At 36.3% G+C, this 21,286-nt stretch overlaps 1 pseudogene; it reads right to left on the bottom strand.

Annotated features, from left to right (window-relative positions):
• Positions 1-8,149: 8,149 nt before the first annotated feature.
• On the bottom strand, positions 8,150-18,450 carry LOC145218182 (uncharacterized; annotated as a pseudogene).
• Between the last annotated feature and the right edge of the window lie 2,836 nt (positions 18,451-21,286).

Raw genomic sequence — 21,286 nt, 5'->3', positions numbered from 1 at the left:
TGTTTCAAAATGGTGTCGCAGAGAACGAAAGTTTAAGTGGCCCTGTGGTATATGATTAATGAAAGTCCGGTACAGTCGGTTAGCTCGGTGCCGAATAATAACGCGTTGGTAAAATAAATTTAGGTTAATGGTTAGAGATGTTCGTGTTTGAAAAACGGTTGATTACGTCATCGCTTTTGAGATGTTGTGAGGTAATTTTAAAGTAACGACACTGAAACGAATGTGGTACTTTATTGGCTACAGAAAGTTTTGTTATTAGCATTCTCGCTCAAAAAACATTTTTAGACAAAAGTTTTATGTCAATAAGCAAAACACATTGGTGATCTAAAATATTTAACCCATTAAAAACATCACAATAACCTTGCTTAACTGGTGTCCCTGAAATTTGCATGTGTTTGCCATAATGATCTAAGATTTTGTATTAATAGTTGCAACATAGAAATAGTAGACAACTAGACATGCTGTGGTTAATGTTTCTATTGTTTTTTGTCGGATGCGCGAAAGGTGAATGTCCGGGCGAAGACTTCAGTCTCGCTCCTCGACCTTATACAAGTAAGCTTACTCAATTTCAAATTTAAGTTGGTCAAATTTAATGGTCTTAACTTGGTCGATTTTTAAAGTTGTAACCTGGTAACCCTGCGGCACATCGTTGTTGCAAATTAAACTTTTACGTTTCCAATTTCCGCTTATGTTTACTTTTCTGTAAAACCTATTTTGCAATTTTTTCACAGAACCTGAAAATCTCTCGGTGTGCGAGAAACCGTACCGCGGTCCCAACTGCACCTGCCCTTCTTCAATGTTCGAATGTGCTTGTCACAAGTTTGGTCGGTGTGGGGACAAACCAGGATGTATTGAGATGTGGTGGGTAAATAACGGAGGAAACAACTGTGGTGATTGGAGCGACGAGTTAAATGAGGTTTGTCGTAAAGGCAAGTTTAAGTGTGACTGCTTCAACACAACTTGTAAAGGTGGTTTTGGGTGTGTGTGGGAGGACTGGCTATGTAATGGAAGGATAAATTGTTTAGATGGCAGTGATGAAGTTGATTGCACTTGCACAGCTAATAAGTTTGAATGTGATTGTCACAAAGCAAATAACTGCACAAATGGGTATGGTAGTTGCATCTACAAATCATGGCAATGTGATGGATATAATAACTGTGGAGATTGGAGTGATGAGGTTAATTGCTTTTGTCCAGCTCATGAGTTTGAATGTGATTGTCACAAAACAAAGAACTGCAGAAGTAATTTTGGTTGCATCTACAAAGACTGGCAATGTGATGGATTTAATGACTGTGGAGATTGGAGTGATGAAGTTAATTGCACTTGTCCAGCACCTAAGTTTGAATGCCGTTGTTATAAAACAAAGAACTGCACAACTAGATCGGGTTGCATCAACAAAAACTATCAATGTAATGGATTTAACAACTGTGGAGATTGGAGTGATGAAGTTAATTGCACTTGTCCAGCTAACAAGTTTCAATGTGCATGTGTTGACACAAAACAATGCGATATCAGTATAGGTGGAAGTTGTATTGACCGATCTTTATTATGTGATGGAAATCGGGACTGTTTTGATGGTAGTGATGAGACACATTACACATGTAACTGCTCTGGAATTTATGCCAGATGTCCATGTGATCCTACTAACAAACATTGTCCATCTACTGGCAGATGCATACCTTTTGACTGGATTGGTGATGAATTAAAGGATTGTTATGATGGCAGTGACGAACTTTGTTCAGTTTCCCTCTTCACATGTCAATCTTGCACAATGTTTGCCACAACATGTAATAGTGAACAACTTGCCTGGTATCTTGTACATTTCACAGTTCCAGCACAGTGTAACACAGTAATCCAACCATCATGTGCTGATGACATCAACAGATGTGAAAGCAAGAATGTAATTTGCATCTCTTCAAACTGTAAAAACACCGAAAAATTTTGTCAGAATTATGCCATATGTAAAAACAAGAAATTGATAGTTGGAAGTGATTTTTGTGACTCACATAATAGTTGCAGTGACAATAGTGATGAAATCAAGTCAGGATTTGGGTTTAAATGCTCTGGATTATCGAGAAAGGGTGTTTGTGTTTTACCTCAAGCAAACATTTACGATTCAGTGGCTCAATGTTCTGATAAATCTGATCTTTGTTTTGACAATGGACAGTTCAAATGTTTTCAGTGCTTGGATAAAAAGTTGATCATATCATCAAAACAAGTTTGTGATGGCATAGTGGATTGCTTTGATATGTCAGACGAGTGTTTGTGTTTGAATCAAAGTTTGTGCAATGATATAAGGGGTAGTTGTCCTCGAAATCAAATGCATTGTCAAAATAAATCTGTATGTTCGGATCAAAGTGGAAAATTGTGCAATTCAAGCGCACAATGTTTTGATCAGATGAACACAAAATACTGTTTGTCTGCAAAAAAAATAGAACAAACTCAGTGTTTACCAAAAAACCTAAAAGCCCTTGGACTTGACGAAATATTTAAGTGTGCGAGAAATGACAACAAATGGTTGAGGAGTGAGTTTCAGTATCAGCTAGGCACGGGAATCGATGCCAATATTTTGTTAAACTCAATATGTGATGGAACAGTCTTGGACCTCTTCGGGTTACTTGGTGAAATGAATTGTCCAAATATGTTTTATTGTTTCTCACAAGGAAAGTTTAATATAAAAAACACTCAGGTGTGCGATGGAAAAGTCGATTGTTATGACGGCTCAGATGAATTTCCTGAACTTTGCAAGAAAACCCGTTTTTATTGTAAAAGCAAGGATAGGTTTTCCATTGACAAAAAATATTTTTGTGATGGAATTATTGATTGCGACAATGAATCTGATGAAAGCAGACGTATTTGTGAAAAGTTTTTTTGCACAAATAAACAACCTTTGTCGATTGAATGGAAGCTGGTGCACAATGGAATTATGGATTGTTCGGACGGCAGTGATGAAGAAGACTGTGTAATATCTGCTGGGGAAGCATTTGCAGATGTCAATGAAATGATTGCCAATCCAGTGTACCGAGCAATTTTCTGGATAACAGCTGTGCTAGCGTTAGGAGGAAATTTGTTTGTGTTCATTGCAACTGCCCACAGCTTATGGAATGTAGACAGAAACCAAAACGTTTTTATTAACACTAGTATTTTTATTCTAAACCTCTGTTGCTCAGATTTCCTGATGGGAATTTATCTGGTTGCCGTGATAGTGCAAGGAACTCAATTTTCTGGAGTGTATTGTTTGTTTGATAAGGAATGGAGATCAAGTAGTTTGTGTTCAGGACTTGGAGCACTTGCCTTGGTTTCTTCTGAAGCATCGGCTCTGACTATGACAGCCATGACAACCTTTCGTCTAATATCAGCCTTTAAACCATTTAAAATTAGAAGTATAGGTGTTCTTAGAGTTTTACTTGTTGAATCGTTTAGCTGGATTTCAGCTGTTGTTTTGGCAACTGTTCCATTACTAAAATTCACTTCGGAATATTATACATCTGATGTTTGGTTTCCAAACAACTTTTTTGGAAATGATTTTGTTTCCAGGGAAAACATGTCACTTCTTGCTAAAAGAATTACTGGTGTAGAACCGGAAAGTTGGTACAGGGTAAAACAAACTATCAAGGAAACATTTCCTCGCAACCCAATCAAAGGAGAGTTTGGATATTATGGAGAAACAAGCGTATGTTTGCCACGTTTGTTTGCCACAACCAGTGAGTTTGCTTGGGAATATTCAACTTTCCTCATCACAATCAACTTCCTTATGTTCATCTACATGGTGGTTGCATATATTCTCATCTACAAACAGAGCAACCGCATGAAAGGATCTAGAAGCAATGATATCAGTTCCAAGATGCAAAAGAGAATCTCGAGGTTGATTTTGACCGACTTCTGTTGCTGGATTCCAATTTGTATTATGGGATATTTAAGTATTGGAGGAATCAATATGCCACCAGATGCTTATGTGTTGAGTGCTTGTCTGTTGCTTCCAATCAACAGCGCTCTTAATCCCTTGCTTTACTCTAAAGCCATAGAAGATCGACTTGTGAAGGCAAAGAAATGGCTGATGGAGAAATTGTCCGTTCTACAAGCATCTATAAATCGCTCATCTGATTTAACTGTGAGATACAATGCTCGTGCAGATGAAGAAGGCGACAGAGTGATTGAGATCAGAGAATGAAACAACCATGCATTCAAACAATAGTAATAGTAAACAATATCCCAAAAATATTTGTTGCAGTTTTTGCATTGTTAAATATTTTTATTCTTGATCTGGTTTTCGTCATGTACATATGTAAATGTATTATGTTAAAATTTGACGTACAATATCTAATTTTTGTTTGCGTTATTATTTTGACAAGAGCTAAGTTGGGAAAGTTACAAACGTAGTAAACAGTATTTCATGGGTAAGCATAATTTTTAAATGTAGAAATAATGATTGTTCATTAAAAATGTCACAGAATATCATTTTGCCTTTTGTCTCACAAATAACAAATTTGTAATTAGGAACAAGTTTTACAACAATACGCACATAAATATCCAGGTTTAGTAACGGTTGAAAGAGTCTGTACAAATCTTTGTGAGTACAATAGGACACAAGCATAGGTAAAGGATAACAGGCAAAACTACATAATAGCACTAAAACAATTATTAAAAATAAATTCAGATACGCAACCTTGGGGTTTAATTGCGATCAACTATAGAAAATCAAGACTCTTACATTCATCATTGAAAAGTTGCTTGGGATTTAAACCACTAACCACATTGTGATTAAGGATAGCAATAAACTAGGGGCGTGCAACTGTTTATCGCAATGAGCCACAATTTACATGTATAATGATGTTGAGGGCCAATTTGATACATTTTGACAAAAATTCGTTTATTGCAGTAGTTTCCAACCTGCGGTTCGTGCCCCTCTCAAAGGTCTCTAGGTTGTTTCCAAGGGTCCACGAGGGCAAAATTTTAAATCGGAGAGCTTTGCCTAAAGTTAATCTTGTAACGTAACGTCGAAAATGCTAAACAAGAACTTCCTACGATTAAACCGCGAAAATTATAAAACAATATAAGTTACTACTTGACATAGTCAAATTGGGCTACACAAATAGCTGTTGGTCCGGCCTCTGGCTCTGGGCCGTATGTTGCAGGAACCTGCACAAAACTAACTAAAGACACAGAAAAACATCTGTTGCAAAATACTAAGTTGTGACCCCTCTTAAAATGAATTTAGATTTCTTTAGATTCAACAACACATAAATGGTTTAAATTTTAAATGCACCTGTGTTTACTTTAGACAAAGCGCTGTCTAAACTTTTCTGCAAACGAGAAAATTCTTTTTAGATTACTGTGAAACAAAGAGCAAGAAAAAATGCATATTTTAGTAAAAATAGCTGCCAGTCCAAAACAACCATTTAAATTGATGTAATAAGTTCAAGTAAAGCTTATTTGAATTGCTTAACTGCAAAAGTCAAGACTTGAGAAGTGGACTTTTCGACAGCAGCCACTGTTTGTAGAATTTAAACTCACCTGATTGTGGTGATGTTGTGCTGAACATTTTGATGTAGAGTGACAGCCAGTTTTTTACATATGTACATTTCACACATAACTGGTAATTGAATGTATGCTTTAAAACATTTTATTTTGTCGGGCTAACAGCGCAACTCCTGGGGTCTAATGGGTCAACCATACCAATAAATGACAAACATACCTTGTGTTAAAATCATCTACTAGTTGTGAAAGTTTTTATTCAAAACCATTAACATTTCATGGAAAAATGAACAACTACCGAAAGAAAAACAAATAAATCAAAGAAATGTTAAAAAAAAACGACCAGAAGTAAAGTTGGAATTCTAGTAATACTTAAAGTCCATCAAAAAATCAGCCACGAATCTGACTCTACACCCTTACACAAATATGTTGTGCTTAATATATGAGGCACGACTAGCAACTTTGTTAGACAAAACAAAAATTTAATTCCTCAACTTGAATTAAAACTAAACTAAAGTTAGTGCCCCTTCTGTTTTTTGCGCTGAGAAGCTGGATCATTTTTTTAAAGCGCATTATGATTTGTTTGCGAGAAAGTGTTACTAGTTTCTGCTCGATAAATCCTTTAGACCAGGGGTTTCCAACGGGGGTACGAGATTGAACGTCAAGGGGTACGAAGATCGTTGGACCACATCGTTGGCAGCATTTTAAACAGATTTCACAGTATTGTTTTATTTTGGTATTGTAAATGATATTGTGCGATTACGGTCTTAACGAGTATCTACAATAAATTGTTTGTTATTTAGTAAGAAGCTTCATTGTCTCATAACAATGCTTTTCACTTGCTGCCAGCAATAAACAACAAAGTTAAAAAGAAACTGCACAGATAAAGCACTGGTTCAATGTAGTCTTGCTGTAAATCTTCTACTAACGGTTAATTTCTTTTTGTGATTTTTGTGTGAAATACTGGTTTAACGTTTAATTTAGCAATATATATCTGAAAAATTCCATCACATTTTTAGGGGGGTACGAAGAATGCTGTGTCGTGACAAAGAGGTACAAGCAACAAAAAAGGTTGGGAACCCCTGCTTTAGACTTTCGAGCAGGGCTTCCCAAACTTTTTTGATCGCGACCCCTTTTAATCTTTTAAAATTTCACGGATAATATGAAAAACAGTGCGAAAAATACGTTGGTTGTACTTATTAAAAGGCTAATTCGACAAAAAACTGAACACAACCTACCGGTACTCGAAATCTTCTACTTTACACGTTTAAACTCCGATACCTTTTACGTGCTTTAGCCTTTAGGTTCTGTCACATTGTTTTGCAAATATGCACTTGTCACAGTTTCTTCGTGTGATTTGGACGTTTGCTGTGCGTCGAGAACTTACGCACATACGTAAAGGAGGATTTGCCAAATCGTCAACTTTAACAACGGGTTAGGTTTTAAGTAATTTGTTAGGGCGGAAAATACTTTTATTTTTTTTTAAAATACTACTTCAACCAAAACAACACCAGAACTTTACTGTGCGATGCGTAGTTAATTTTGCCTAATTTTTGCGTAACGAAGTGCTTGCTACATGCAAATCCTTTCTTTCGCTGGCATTAGGTGTGTAGTTACTGTTTGGTTTCAGCCAGAGACCACCAAACGTTTTTCACTACGGACCGCTAAGTTTAATAATGATTCGCGAGGGCCTCGTAGTTTTTTACATGCTCTAGCGCCATCTTTCCAAACTTGTCCCACGAGGCGATTTTTATGCGATCGCAAAGAGATGGTCTCTTCTACAATCCTATTTGAGATCTGGTGATACGACTTTCAAAAATTTGAATATTAGTTAGTCCCATCTTACCAGCAATGCTTTTATATTACGTTACAAGTAACATGTACACACACTAGCTGATATACACACACTAGCTCTAACTGGTTACTGTAAATCCCTTAGCTGAGTTACTGTAACCAGTTTCTGATCGTACATGAGATAAATATAGGCAAATGAAACCAGTCAGTAGCTCACATAATAATCACTTTTTACAGCACTAGTTAATCTCTATCCCAATCAATGATTTATTGACATAAAATGTAAAGTATATAAACGAAGGAACAGTCAACATTAACTTTAGTGATACTCTGCAAATTTTGAACATATGCACTCAAGTTTGTAATTTTTAGTGGAAAGCAAATTATCCATAACCTTGGTATTTGAGCATAAAGCATCTGCAGAATTGGATTTGAATTTATCTTTAAGCAAAGAGTATTAAAAACTTGACTGGAACCTCTGGTGTAAGAATGGACTTTTAGGGCTTTTCCTTATGAAATTAGTACTAAATTCATTAAGTGTTATTTATTTGTTGCTTTCTTGACATCTAGTATTCAAAATTTTGTTCCACCAATATTTGACATGTTGTTTTAATGCAATAAACATGAACAGACCTAACAGCTAAATATATAATACTAAATAGTCAAATGCGTTTTCATCAAACCTTTTTGTTCTGTCACAATAACATTAAAGTGAAATCGTGTTGCTTCATTGCTGATTTAAATAGGTTGTGATTGTTAACAAAAATGTGAAACATATTTTTATTGTTGAATGTAACAATGTATTTGTAAGTTTGTTTAGTTATCCAAACCTATTGAATGTCGCATCTCTCAAAACGTTTTAGTGACAAATCTAAACAAATAAACTTTTTTCAACTTTTTAGTTATGATTCCCTCTACAGTATATATACAATAGCAACATGTAAGGAGTAAGTTGATTTTTAACATACAGTTTACTTGGTTAGCAAACACAAAACAAAAAAGACAAACTGACTATACTCAGCAAACAAAAGAACAAAAAAGTTGTCGCAAATGGGTGACATAGTTGCTGGATTTTAATAACCTGTTACTTTCACATTTCTGTCTGCTTTACATAACTATTTGTGAAAGCAAAAAGTCAAATACAGGTTTTCCCTGAATGCTTTACACTGTTTCAAATTTGCAAATGATTTTTTTTCTCAAAACATGCAAAAATATATGGAAGCAAACAGTTTTTCACAAATCTTACACTTGTGTGGCTTTTCCATACTGGACAAACAAATGTATTCTGACATATGTTGCACTTCTGCAGTCCTAGACTCAAATCTACATGAGATTTAAGTTCAAGACAACTCTCATTGTGTTGCCATGTGTTGAATCAAATTAAAATTTGCACCAAAACAAAATCTTTTATACAAACATCACATTAAAAGGTTTTCCATTGGTGTGATAAACATGTGTTTTCCGAACCACATTATCTGCAATATATCTTTTCATCAAACATCGATGGAGTTTTTCTCATCGTGTGTCAACACGTGTCGTTTCAAAGTTCCAACTTCGCGAAATCGTTTCCAAACATCACATCGATAGAGTTTTTTATGGGTGTGAATCAACTTGTGTTCTTTCAAATTTTCAACCCTTCTCTATACCTTTTCTCACAAATATCACATAGATGAGGTTTTTCACTTGTGTGAATCAACATGTGTTTTTTTAAATATCCACTATCTGCAAAACGTTTTTCACAAACATTACATCGATAAGGTTTGCTATTGGTGTGTCAACATGTGTCTTTTTAAGTGTTCAGCCCGCGTAAACCCTTTCTCACAAACATCACATCGGTGGGTTTTTTTCTTTTGTGTGAGTCAACATGTGTGTTTTCAATGTTCCACTTTGGGCAAACCCTTTTTCACAAACATCACATCGATAGGGCTTTTCTTTTGTGTGTGTAAACATATGTGTTTTCAATGCTCCACTGTGGGCAAATCTTTTTTCACAAACGTTACAGTGATGAGGCTTTTCTTTAGTGTGTGTCAACATGTGAGTTTTCAAACCATCGCGCTAGTTAAATCGTTTTGCACAAACATGACATCGATGAGGTCTCTCATTTCTGTGAATCATCAGGTGCATTTTTAAACCATCACTTTGGGCAAAAACTTTTTTCACAAACATCACGTTGATGAGGTTTCCGATTGGTGTGTGTCAACATGTGGATTTGTAAGTGTCCAGTCTGTCTAAACCTTTTCTCACAAAGATAACATCGGTAAGGTTTTTCTTTTGTGTGAATCAACATGTGTTTTTTCAAATTTCCACTATCTGCAAAACTTTTTTCACAAACATCACAGCGATGAGGTTTGACTTTGGTGTGTGTCAACATGTGGATTTTTAAGTGTCCAGTCTGTCTAAACCTTTTCTCACAAACGTGACATCGGTAAGGTTTTTCTTTTGTGTGAGTCAACATGTGTCTTTTCAAAACTCCACTATGGGCAAAACTTTTTTCGCAAACATCACATCGATGGAGTTTTTCCTTTGTGTGCGTCAAACCATGTTCCTTCAAATTTCCACCTCTGCTAAATCGTTTTTCACAAACATCACATTGATGAGGTTTTTCTCTTGTGTGAGTCAACATGTGCCTTTTCAAATTCCCACTTTGGGCAAACCTTTTTTCACAAACATCACATCGATGAGGTTTCTCAGTAGTGTGAATCAACATGTGTGTTTTCAAATGCCCACCCTGGTGAAAACTTTTTTTACAAACATCACATCGATGAGGTTGCTCTTCAATTTGAGTCAACATGTTACTATTCTATGTTCTGCAAACAAGAATACTACATTTTGAAAAAAGATAGTCACAATAACAACCATGGGGGGATTATATGGTCTCAGTCATTCTATTTATTTAATTGAATGATTGTCACGTTCCCATTTTCAAGGGTACACAAAAGTTTGGGACTGACTATCGGAAGTTCAGCTAACGCTCGTGTAGTCGGATCGACAGCAAAACCGTCCCTTTTACATTTATTCACGTCCAACCACACGTAACCGAAACAACAGTCCAGCACTACGTAGCAGTTATTTCTATTCCTTTGTTATACTCTCCTTCCATTTCCTATAAACAAAACAATGAACGCTGAAACAAGTAACGGGGACGCGACGAAACTGGCACACTGTAACAATGACAACACAATAGCGCCTGCAACGATAGATTCTAGACAGACGTTGCAAGTGATCCGTGGTAATTGGGTCGCGGGATATTGTCATGGGGTGGTCTAGAATATTTGTGACAATGGTGACAACTTGGTAATAAAACTATTGATTCCTGCAAGGTTATCACCAAGTCTCAACTTCATAACGTGCCAACATCAACCGAATCTCAGCTTAGTATATTTTCATGGTAATATAGCTCGCAAATGCGCATTGTAACGTTTTTTGACGTAGCGTTATGCTTTAAAATAGTGGTTTTCCATCTGGAAGGAATTCCTTCCAAATTAGAAATTATAAATCTTCATGCAAGACATATGCTTTTATTTGTACAAGTGGTATTCGTAATTAGTTTGGTTCAGTTGTTCCCAAGAGAGGAATTTACTTTAATTTTACATTATGTTTGTAAATATACACTTCAGATCAGATTTTTACATACACCCTGTAAAGTTGATAAAGAACACAAATTCTTTGTATGATTTATCATTTCGCGAAAACCTTTTGCTATTTTCCCACGGTGTTAGTTAGGGTTTGGCATCACTTGTTTTGCTGGTGCAAAATTAGGACGCTAATAACTATTCGTAAACAAAATGCTTTGTTATTAATTGTTTTGTCATAACTACAACAAAAACGATTGTGCGCTTACCATTTAACTAGATTTCAGGGATTTGGGGTACGCTGTGTGTGAAAAAAACCTATTGATACTATTTTATTTTTTTCATGCAATGTCAAAACGAAACCATGATTACAAAATTTTGTGCCGAGTTAGGTTTGTGTTGCACTATTTGACTAAGCGGAAAGCAAGCAGTTGCAGACCGCGCGTTAGTGTGCTGAGCTTTTCGCTAAAAATTGAAAGAAAAGGCAAACATAACGCAAAAGGATCTTGTTGAATGACCTATTAAAAATTTATAACTTGATCTTTGATTTAGGACATGCCATTCAGTAAAGAATTACATCAGCTCACATGAATCTTAACGTTTCAAAATCGAAAGTAAACTATGATATCAAATAATATTACAACAAATTTGCCAACAAAATGAAACCTAAATCCACTTAATAACTAGAAAGGTGGCTTTCTGATATACTTCCATTTTATATGTTATGTATGATATTTACCAATTTACTATACACATCGTTTAATCTACAGATATGATTGTTTTTCCAAACAAAAACGAATGGGTCACCATACGCGTGTTTGTTACGATTTACAGTAAACAAATGTTGCGGTTATTTTTAGGGAGGACATTACCCCAAATTTAAAAAAGTTTTGTCAGTATTCATTTTGCATCATTATTGTCATATAATTCCAAATCAGAAAAAGATTAGAAAAAATACTTCAATTTAATCTCCTCCTTTGACAAGACATCAATTAAAAAGCCGTTTGCTACAAAGGTATACATAACAAATTAACAAAGTTTTTCACTTAACTTTGTTTCACAAAACGAGTATCACTGACCTGTAGTACCCTTTCACGGTGCAGACGTTGAACGACTGTTTAATGACCTTTTGACATTGTTTTCAATAACACGCAGTCCTTGATTAACAATAACGTTTCTCCCAATCTATATTTAACTTGCGTAATGTGGCGACTATAACAATTGGTTGTTGTACAAGTTAAAGATTTTCTGTATCAATTCTTGTCTGAGCGATCCACGAACGAAATAAAATCCACTGAACACTGGTCCAGACCACCGAAAGAAAGCGAGTACCACAAAGGCTCACAACTTCAACCATGTATATTGCTTGGGAACTCATAACGCATCGGACGTTCGGCTATTGTTCAGACAATTGAGAGTACACTGGGCAACTGCAGAACAATAGAGATTTGTTCAGGCACGCAACTTCAAGATGCGATGAACCGTTGCTATGTAAACTTTAAATGGGTCGCTTGGTTCGAACTATTTGGTATCAAAAGATAGCTACAACTTCGCACAACTGTTTTTCAAACAGTATTACTTCGTTAGAATAAAAACAAATCATTGAAAGCGGCAATAACCCTACTTTGCCGCGATATATACCTAGAAAAAAAACATCAGCTTCTACGACACAGAGAATGTAAAATACAAGGATAAAGCGTCCACCTACATGTTCTTAGCTTACACACTGAACTATGCATCGATTTGTATTGAATTTCACGAACTGCAACAGATTGATTCTAAAGCTTCAAGCTAAACTTCAATAACACAAAAATACGCTGGCCACTACCAACCACATTAAGTACTAACATGCTAACGTCCAAAAAAACTGCCAGTAACTGAACAACCTCGACTCAAGTAGCAACGGACACAATAGATGTCTGTTTGACCACGTTACTTGAACACAAAAGACACGAGATTGGACAAAGAAGCCAGAGATAACGAATGGTAGTAGTTATACGCGACCACTTTAAAGTAGGTCGTTTCAAGCAAACATATGCCTCCTAGGTAGTAAAAAATATCGCATAAAACTATGTGTTTTAATTTAATGGGTCTGTTGATACGAGCGGGTAAATTTTAAAATTGATTCACAATTATTATTCCAAGCTGATAACAAGCGTGACATATTTGAAGGCCATCACTGAGGTTTTTTTTAGGTCAGAATGGAAATTTGAGAATAGTTGTACTTCGTAAGGCCACTGTATCAACAGTTACTGTGTAGGTGACGAGAATCGCAGTGTCTGGGTGGTAACGTGCTCAGAAGATATTGTCCAACTTAACAACTTTCCAGCGACTGCGCTTATGCAGGACCAACGCGTTCAGAGTAAACACAAACAACTTTGTACACAATGAGTTACCTAGGGAACAAAAGTCCGCTACTGCAGTTAGTAAATAAGCGTTAGTGCACAAACATTAATTGGGGCGTTGGACGAGAGGCGAAAAGGGTCATTCGAATTCCAACGGTTTGTTGCTAGTAAACAACGGCCAAATATTATACCAATGGAAATTCAATTAAATCAGCACAAAACATTAACACAATATTAATACAGTTCAATACATACTAACTTACGAAAATCGTTTCACGCAAACAATGCATTAGTTTGTTGTTTATTCTTTAGCCTGTGTCATCATGTTTTTTTTTCAATATCCACTTTGGTTTAAAAAATGTGATGGATGTTGCGTTTTTGTTGTAAAAAGGTTTATTGCGTATGCATAGGTTAAGTCTTAAAAGTGCGGGACTAAGCTATTTGGACAATCGCTAATTTTCAAATTTGCTGTTGATATAATCACAACTCATAACTTTTTTCTGTGTATGCTTTTAAAGATTATAGACTCCCAAATGCCATTGTGTAATTGAAATACTTCTTTTTCTCCAATCTTATCGTCTCTGCGGAAACCACACAGTTATGAATTATGACAAAACAAAGTGCATTATTAACCCAAATCTATATATTACACCTTATACGCAAGGTTCACTTGAGCACGATAATAACTGATAAACATAATAAATTGTCTGGATGGTGTGATGCAGTGGTTCTTAACCGGGGTTCGACCGAACCCCAGGGGTTCGGCAAAGCTGAATCAGGGGTTCGACGAAGGTCTTTTTGAAGTACAATACAAATACTCGTTTTGGTCAAACTCTGGGGTCTATAGTCGCTAAAAAATGACATTTCTATTTGCCAAATATCAAAACGCTGGAAGCTTACACTAAGGCAGGGGCGCACACCCTGCGGCCGTACGGGCCGTATGCCGCCGCAGAGTCGAGTTGGTGCGGCCGTGAACATGTTTACTAAAATATGCACAGGCGGCGGTGACGTAAATAAAACTCTTTTGCTAAATATTTTAATTTTTAAATTGCTCTAACAGTTTTTGTGGCACTAAAAAGAGTATTACCACCTAATAACCATACGTATCAGACTTTTTGTACGCCTATTGTGTGCAAACAATGCGAACAAAACAGGAACCACAAGCATCACAATATAGATTGTGACATCATAAACACTTAAGACCGATCTCCACGTTGTGCAGCTCAATCTGTGCACGAAGCTAGAAATTAATCTGGGCTTATTGGGCTCTATTAATTTATTATATATATATATATATATATATATATATGATATGAACCAAGTATTTTAAAACAAAATAACAGGTAAATGGCCGCCGTTGGTGAAACAAGACCTGCGATGCGGCCGTCCTAGCAAAAAGGTTGTGCACCCCTGAACTGTAGTTTTATTTTATTTTTAAACGTAACAAGAGCACTGTGCGCGTTGTTCTCAAGTACAAAAACAACGAAATTTTGTTGGCGGCAAAAACTTAGTGTACAGATGTTAATTATACAATGCTTCATTTTGGTAATAACTAAAAATTGCCGGAATTAAAGCAATCCGGAAACAAAATGCTTGTATTATTATGTCAGAATTTAACAAAAGGACAAGCAATAACTGTTGACACTACGCTTAAATAAAATCTAATTACGACCCAGCAAACAAAATGGTTTAAAAACCTAGGATGTAACTTTGGGGTTCGAACAAAGGCTGAACAATGTCGTAGGGGTTCGGCCGTTATAAAAAAGTTAAGAACCACTGGTGTAATGGTCAAACTTTCAAAAAAAATTGCATCCGGCCGAAAGGGCAGAGTGAACCCGGTCAACGCGATACGTACCGTACCGTACTGCCATCCTTGCCTATTAGTGACTGCTTTACATATCCGTTTGTGAAAGCAACGGTCAAATACAGCCCTTCCCTGAATGCTTTACACTGTGGTTTCAAATTTGCAAATCACTTTTTTCAAAACATGCAAAAGTCTGTTAAAGCAAACAGTTTTTCATACATCTTACACATGTGTGACTTTCCAACATATGTATTTGGACATCTGTTTCACTCATGCAGTTTTAGACTTAAATGTATATGAGATTTAAGTTCAAGACATTAGGCATGTGTTGAATCAAATTACAATTTCTTTTCAACTAAATTTAACTTTAGTCTGAGTCAACTTGTGTTTTTCAAACTTGCACAAAACAAAATCTTTTTACAAACATTACATCAAGGTTTTTTATTGGTTGAATCAACATGTATTTTTTTCTAAACAATCTTGTCAGCTATATCTTCAAACATTGAAGGGGTTTCTCTAAGTGTGTGTCAACTTGTGTCTATTCAAAGTTCCAACTATGCGAAATCTTTTCTCACAAACATCACATTGGTGAGGTTTTTCGTTTGTGTGAATCAGCATATGCCTTTTCAAATCTCCACTTTAGGCAATTTTTTTTTTCACAAACATCACGTCGATAGGATTTTTCTTTTGTGTGAATGAGCATATGTCTTCGCAAATGTCCACTTGTGCGAAATCTGTTTTCACAAACATCACATTGATGAGTTTTTTCCCTGGGGTGAGTCAACATGTGTGATTTTATTGATCCGCCTGAGGCAAAACTTTTTTCACAAAAATTACATCGATGGTTTTTTTCATTTGTGTGTGTCAAGTGGTGTTGTTTTAAATTGCCACCTAAGCTAAATCTTTTTTCACAAACATCACATTGATGAGGTTTTTCTTCTGTGTAAATCATCAAGTGCTTTTTTAAATCTCCACTTCGGGCAAAGCTTTTTTCGCAAACATCACATCGATAAGGTTTGACATTGGTGTGTCAACACGTGGATTTTTAAGTGTCCAGCCCGTCTGAACCTTTTCTCACAAACATCACATTGGTAAGGTTTTTCGTTGCTGTGTATCAACAAGTGCCTTTTCAAATCTCCACTTCCGGTAAAACTTTTTTTACAAACATCACATCGATAGGGTTTCTCCTTGGTGTGTGTCAACATGTGTCTTTTCAAATTTCCACTCTCGGCAAAACTTTTCTCACAAACATTACATCGATGAGGTTTCTCCTTGGTGTGTGTCAACATGTGGCATTTTAAATGTCCATGTCGGCGAAACCGTTTCTCACAAACAACACATTGATGGGGTTTCTCATTTGTGTGAATCAACATGTGTTTTTTGAAATCTCCACCTTGGGCAAAACGTTTTTCACAAACACCACATTGAAAGGGTTTCTCCTTACTGTGTATCAACATGTGTGTTATTAACCCTCCACTTACGCGAAATCTTTTTTCACAAACAACACATTGATGAGGTTTCTCATTGGTATGAATCAACTTGTGTTTTTTTAAATCTCCCTTTTGAGCAAAACTTTTTTCGCAAACATCACATCGATGAGGTTTCTCATTGGTGTGTATCAACATGTGTCTTTTCAAATCTCCACTTCCGGTAAAACTTTTTTCACAAACATCACATCGATAGGGTTTTTCTGTTGTGTGTATCAACATGTGTCTTTTCAAATTTCCCTTTTGAGCAAATATTTTTTTGCAAACATCACATCGATGAGGTTTCTCTTTCATTTCAGTCAACATGCTACTATCCTATGTTCTGCAAACAATAATACTATATTGTAATGATTTAATGTTCAGCCTGCATTGCTCTCCAAACAAGGTGCATTCGTTACAACTGAGTGCACTGATGCGTGTAACTTGACCATTGATGAAGTGACGACAGTGCATTGTTTTTGTCAATACAGCGCTGACTGGCTGTTCAAGCAGTTAAGTCTTGTCAAATAGTTTGCAAATGCGACTGGTCAAATACTTAATGTTGCGTAAGTTTTTAGCTTTAACCAGAACTCAAGTTGCCGATTCAAAGCATCAGTTTCTACGTAAATGCAACACAGACAAATGTACCGCTTATCGCAATGAAGTATCTAACCTGCTACACTGTACAGCAATTAAATCAATAATTATTACATGCAAACAATGTTCTTTCCAAATATATTTTTGTTGTCACATTAGTTTTTTTTCAACTAGCAGATATGCCTTCGCCTTTGTGTTTACAACTTAAACTGTTGGACGCTGCAGAAGTTTTTTGAGCAAGCTACGAAGCTGCTTCACTGACACTGGTGCATATAACACACAACCATATTTAAATCTGAATTTATCTAAACAGATAGATTTACAGAGTTAACCAGATTTCTTCGCAAAGTATAACGGTTGTTGAAACTTGCACAAGATGTTGTAAGCAGCGAAAACAATTATTTCATGCCTTTCAAACATTTGCAAAGCCAAATTCTGGACTTAATTTATAAGCCAACTAGCCTCAACTGGCTTCGCAATATAGCAGTCTGCTGCACAACAATTTCTTTTTCAAGCGTGTCTGATTACAAGCGTCATTTATCTTGGTGCAGTTAAAACAAAATCAATAACTTACCAACTTTACTGCGCTACTAAAAATCGATCAACTACACTACCATGAACAGTTGTTGCGCTTATATGATATATTTTAGAACAAATTATTAGCCTAAATTAAGTTTTATGTGTTTTGATAAGACTCTTTCAAAATAAAAACACATTAAATGCTGCATGGTGTTTCTGCTTAAATCGCAATATCCTGTTTGTCGTTGTTAAAAATATCATCAAATACTGTACTGCGCAGATAAAACTTTGTATCTCGTCTAAACCACCAGAGAGAAGCCAGCGCCCAATCGCTTTACGCTGAAACTAAAAAAGATACGGTATTGAAATTTTGACACAATATTCTACGCTTTTAGAGCGTTTCAGCGCACAAACTTTCGAAAAAAAAATATTTTCCAGTTATTAATACGCGTATGTTGAAATTAATATTCAGCGATATGAACGTCATAACGCCAGGGGTACTTCATAAAATGTCTTGCAAAGTCTTCTCCTAAGCATATGCTTCAAAATAAGCCCAAACACAATGATCTAGCAACGGGGAGTCAAGTCGAATTATTAATAATAATATGCCATATTCACCCCCAACAATATCCGATGTGCGCTGGCCCTAAAATTTAACGCAGTTCATTGAAATTTACAAATGTTGTTCTCTACATTCATACCTTTAAAATCAGCCATTACCCGAGCTTCTAGCAACAGGCACGCAGCACTAATACGCTATCGAATATTCATAACCGACATCCCAAAACCGAAATAATTCCATCCAAACAATATTCAATGTGCGCTGGCCCGAAACTTTATCGCAACTCCATGAAATTTACAAATGTTGTTCTCTACATTCATACCTTTAAAATGAGCCATCAATTGAGCTTCTAGCAAAAGGGAGTCAGCACGAAAACACTATCGAAAATTCATAACCGACATCCCAAAACCGATAAAATTCCACCCAAACAATATTCAATGTGCGCTGGCCCTAAATCTCATCGCTACTCCATGAAATTTACAAATGTTGTTCTCTACATTCATACCTTTAAAATGAGCCATCACTCGAGCTTATAGCAACAAGTTAACTGTACCAAATTTGCGATTGATAATTCATAAATAATGTCCGAAATCAACCCAAAAAGTATGCGATGTGCGCTGGCCCTAAACTTTATCGCAACTCCATGAAATTTAAAACCTAAGTCAATACGTTTCTAGCACAAAGCTTTAAATGGCTTCGGCCCAGACTGATTGCACTGATGCCTGTAAGTTGACTATTGGTAAAGTGACGACAGTGCGTGGTTGTCGTCACGGTTAGTTAGACACAAGCCATTTGAGAAAAAATGCTTACATACAGCTCTGGCTGACAGAGCAAACGTTTCTGCTTGTGTTTAGCATTACCCCCGAGGCCTTTTATAATAGCCCGCCCATACATAAGCTTTTACTTCAACTGATGTTAACGCAATTATTAAGCTAATATAGAGGTGAGAAGAGCGTAGGTTTCTACATCAATGTAATACAAACTAATTTACATTGTTCTACCAATTACACAGTGCGCTCGTAATATTGTTTTACCCTACTAAAAATGTGATAATGCTGTAGGGATAAAACCTTCGCCTTCGTGTTCTTCATAACCTCTACCCTCGGATGCGGCAGACATTTAGTATTGATTTGTTTTGTTCATTGATTCTTAGCTGGGCGATCGACTAACAACAACGGAATAAAATTGACTGACCACTGGTGCATAGCAGCAAGAGAAAGGGCGAAATCGACGAAGGCTTGCTACTTTCAAACGCATGACAAATCAACCGTTCATTCGGCTGTTGTCCAAACAATCGGGCGTTAACTAGGTACGCGACTTTAAGATGCGATATGCCGTTGTAAAATTTAAATGTTCTAAAATCTGAAAGTTTTCCATCGGATATGTTGCTAATTAAAATCTATTAGCAGCAATTAAACACCTCTTTATGCCACATTGCCACATTGTAGAGCAAATAAACCATTTCAATATCACAGTCAGGCTTCCAATAACACTGTTTGCGCGTAAATTAGTTGTTGTTACGTCACATAATCTGTTAGAATAGACTCGCCTGTTGTGTTTCCGACTTACACGATTGTATGATGTAGCAGATGATTGTTTGATTCTCTGCATTTCACAAACAGCAATAGAACAAAATGCATGATTTATAAAACTTGCTAGTAATCGCGTCCACTAAAAAATACATTACCTTTAAAAATCGCTGGCAAGCTCTAGACGCATAAACTACAGAATACTGAAATGCCATTGTCCGTGCGAACAGCCAGTGTATGGAAAGTCGTGCTTTTAGAAGCGAAAGAAACAAAAAATAGAAATATGACCTAGTTACTTGAATGCAAAGTACCATAGGCGGATTAAAAGTTCGGGTGTTACTACCAAATAAAAAAGGTGGTCGATTCTCTCGCACATGCTGTGCATATACTCAGCAGGGAAAAATAACACGCATAAATATTTAGGTTTGAATTTGTCAAAACAGCCAGATTTACAGGAATAACCAGATTTCTTCGCAAGTTATAATCGTTATTACAACTTGTACAGGATGCTGTAGGCAGCGAAAACAATTAGTAAATGCGTTTCAAATAAAGCCAAATTCTCGAATGAAGTTATGAGCTAACTAGCGTCAACTGGCTTCGCAATGTGGCAATCGCCTGCACAACAATTTCCTTTTCAGACAGGACTGATTACAAGCGTCACTTGTTGCAGTTCAGTTGCCCGCTCAAGTTTCTTGAACAAACGAAACCAATAACTCACAAACTTTACTGCTCTACGGAAAACCCCTCAACTTCGCTACCATGACCAGTTGTTGCGCATACATGAACTATTTTAGAAAATAATTAGTTGTACAGCTGTGCACTCTATTTTTTTTAAATATATATGACTCTTTCAAAATCAGAAAACTAGTTAAATGCTGCATAGTGTTTCCGCATGCTTCTGCATTAAACGTGAACTAGCCTGAATATACTGTTGCTGCCAGGCATATTGTATCAACAAAATTTTTCGATGTCTATGCGAGACACCTTCATCGGGGTAATGACATAAATTGCAAACACCGGTTATTATAGAGCGAAAAGGGCGGTGGTAAAAAAACGCAATGCGCACCAATGGTCGAGTGATAACACCTAGCTCAATGGTGCGAAAGCGGCCGATAAGTAATCGGTATTAGAATGCCCGTTTCAACGTTTATCGTTTTGGTGTGAGTATGTGTGTTCCACGACTCCAGGAAACCTCGCTTGTGAAAGTTGGTTTCTCTCGCTAACACCTTGGCAAAACCTAATAACGCTGTGCAGTATATTTTGAATGTTATGTTTTAAAAAAGTTCTTTGGTATCTTCAATACCCCACCACATAATGGCATTTTACTTGCGATTGATGGGTTGAAAAAAATGAAAGCTTTGTATTAATCTTTAGCATAATTTCAAAATAACGGCGGCAGTCATAATATTAAAATGGTTGCCAAATGAGAAATTATTAAGCAGCCAAACTTGTAGGTTGTAAAAACGAAGCACAGTTTTTGTATTTTAACAACTTGCTGATCAATTAATTGTGATGCTTTACACAAATTCATGTGAGTGTACTTTTTTATATTTTGTTGTTTAAAAACTGTTGATCAAGTATGCACCGTTTTTGGTTTTAGGTGCACTAATATTTTTACATTTT

The sequence above is a fragment of the Phallusia mammillata genome, chromosome 3 (genome assembly GCF_965637545.1).
Source record: "Phallusia mammillata chromosome 3, kaPhaMamm4.hap1.1, whole genome shotgun sequence".
NCBI lineage: Eukaryota > Metazoa > Chordata > Ascidiacea > Phlebobranchia > Ascidiidae > Phallusia > Phallusia mammillata.
This window is presented reverse-complemented; position numbering and strand designations above follow the sequence as displayed.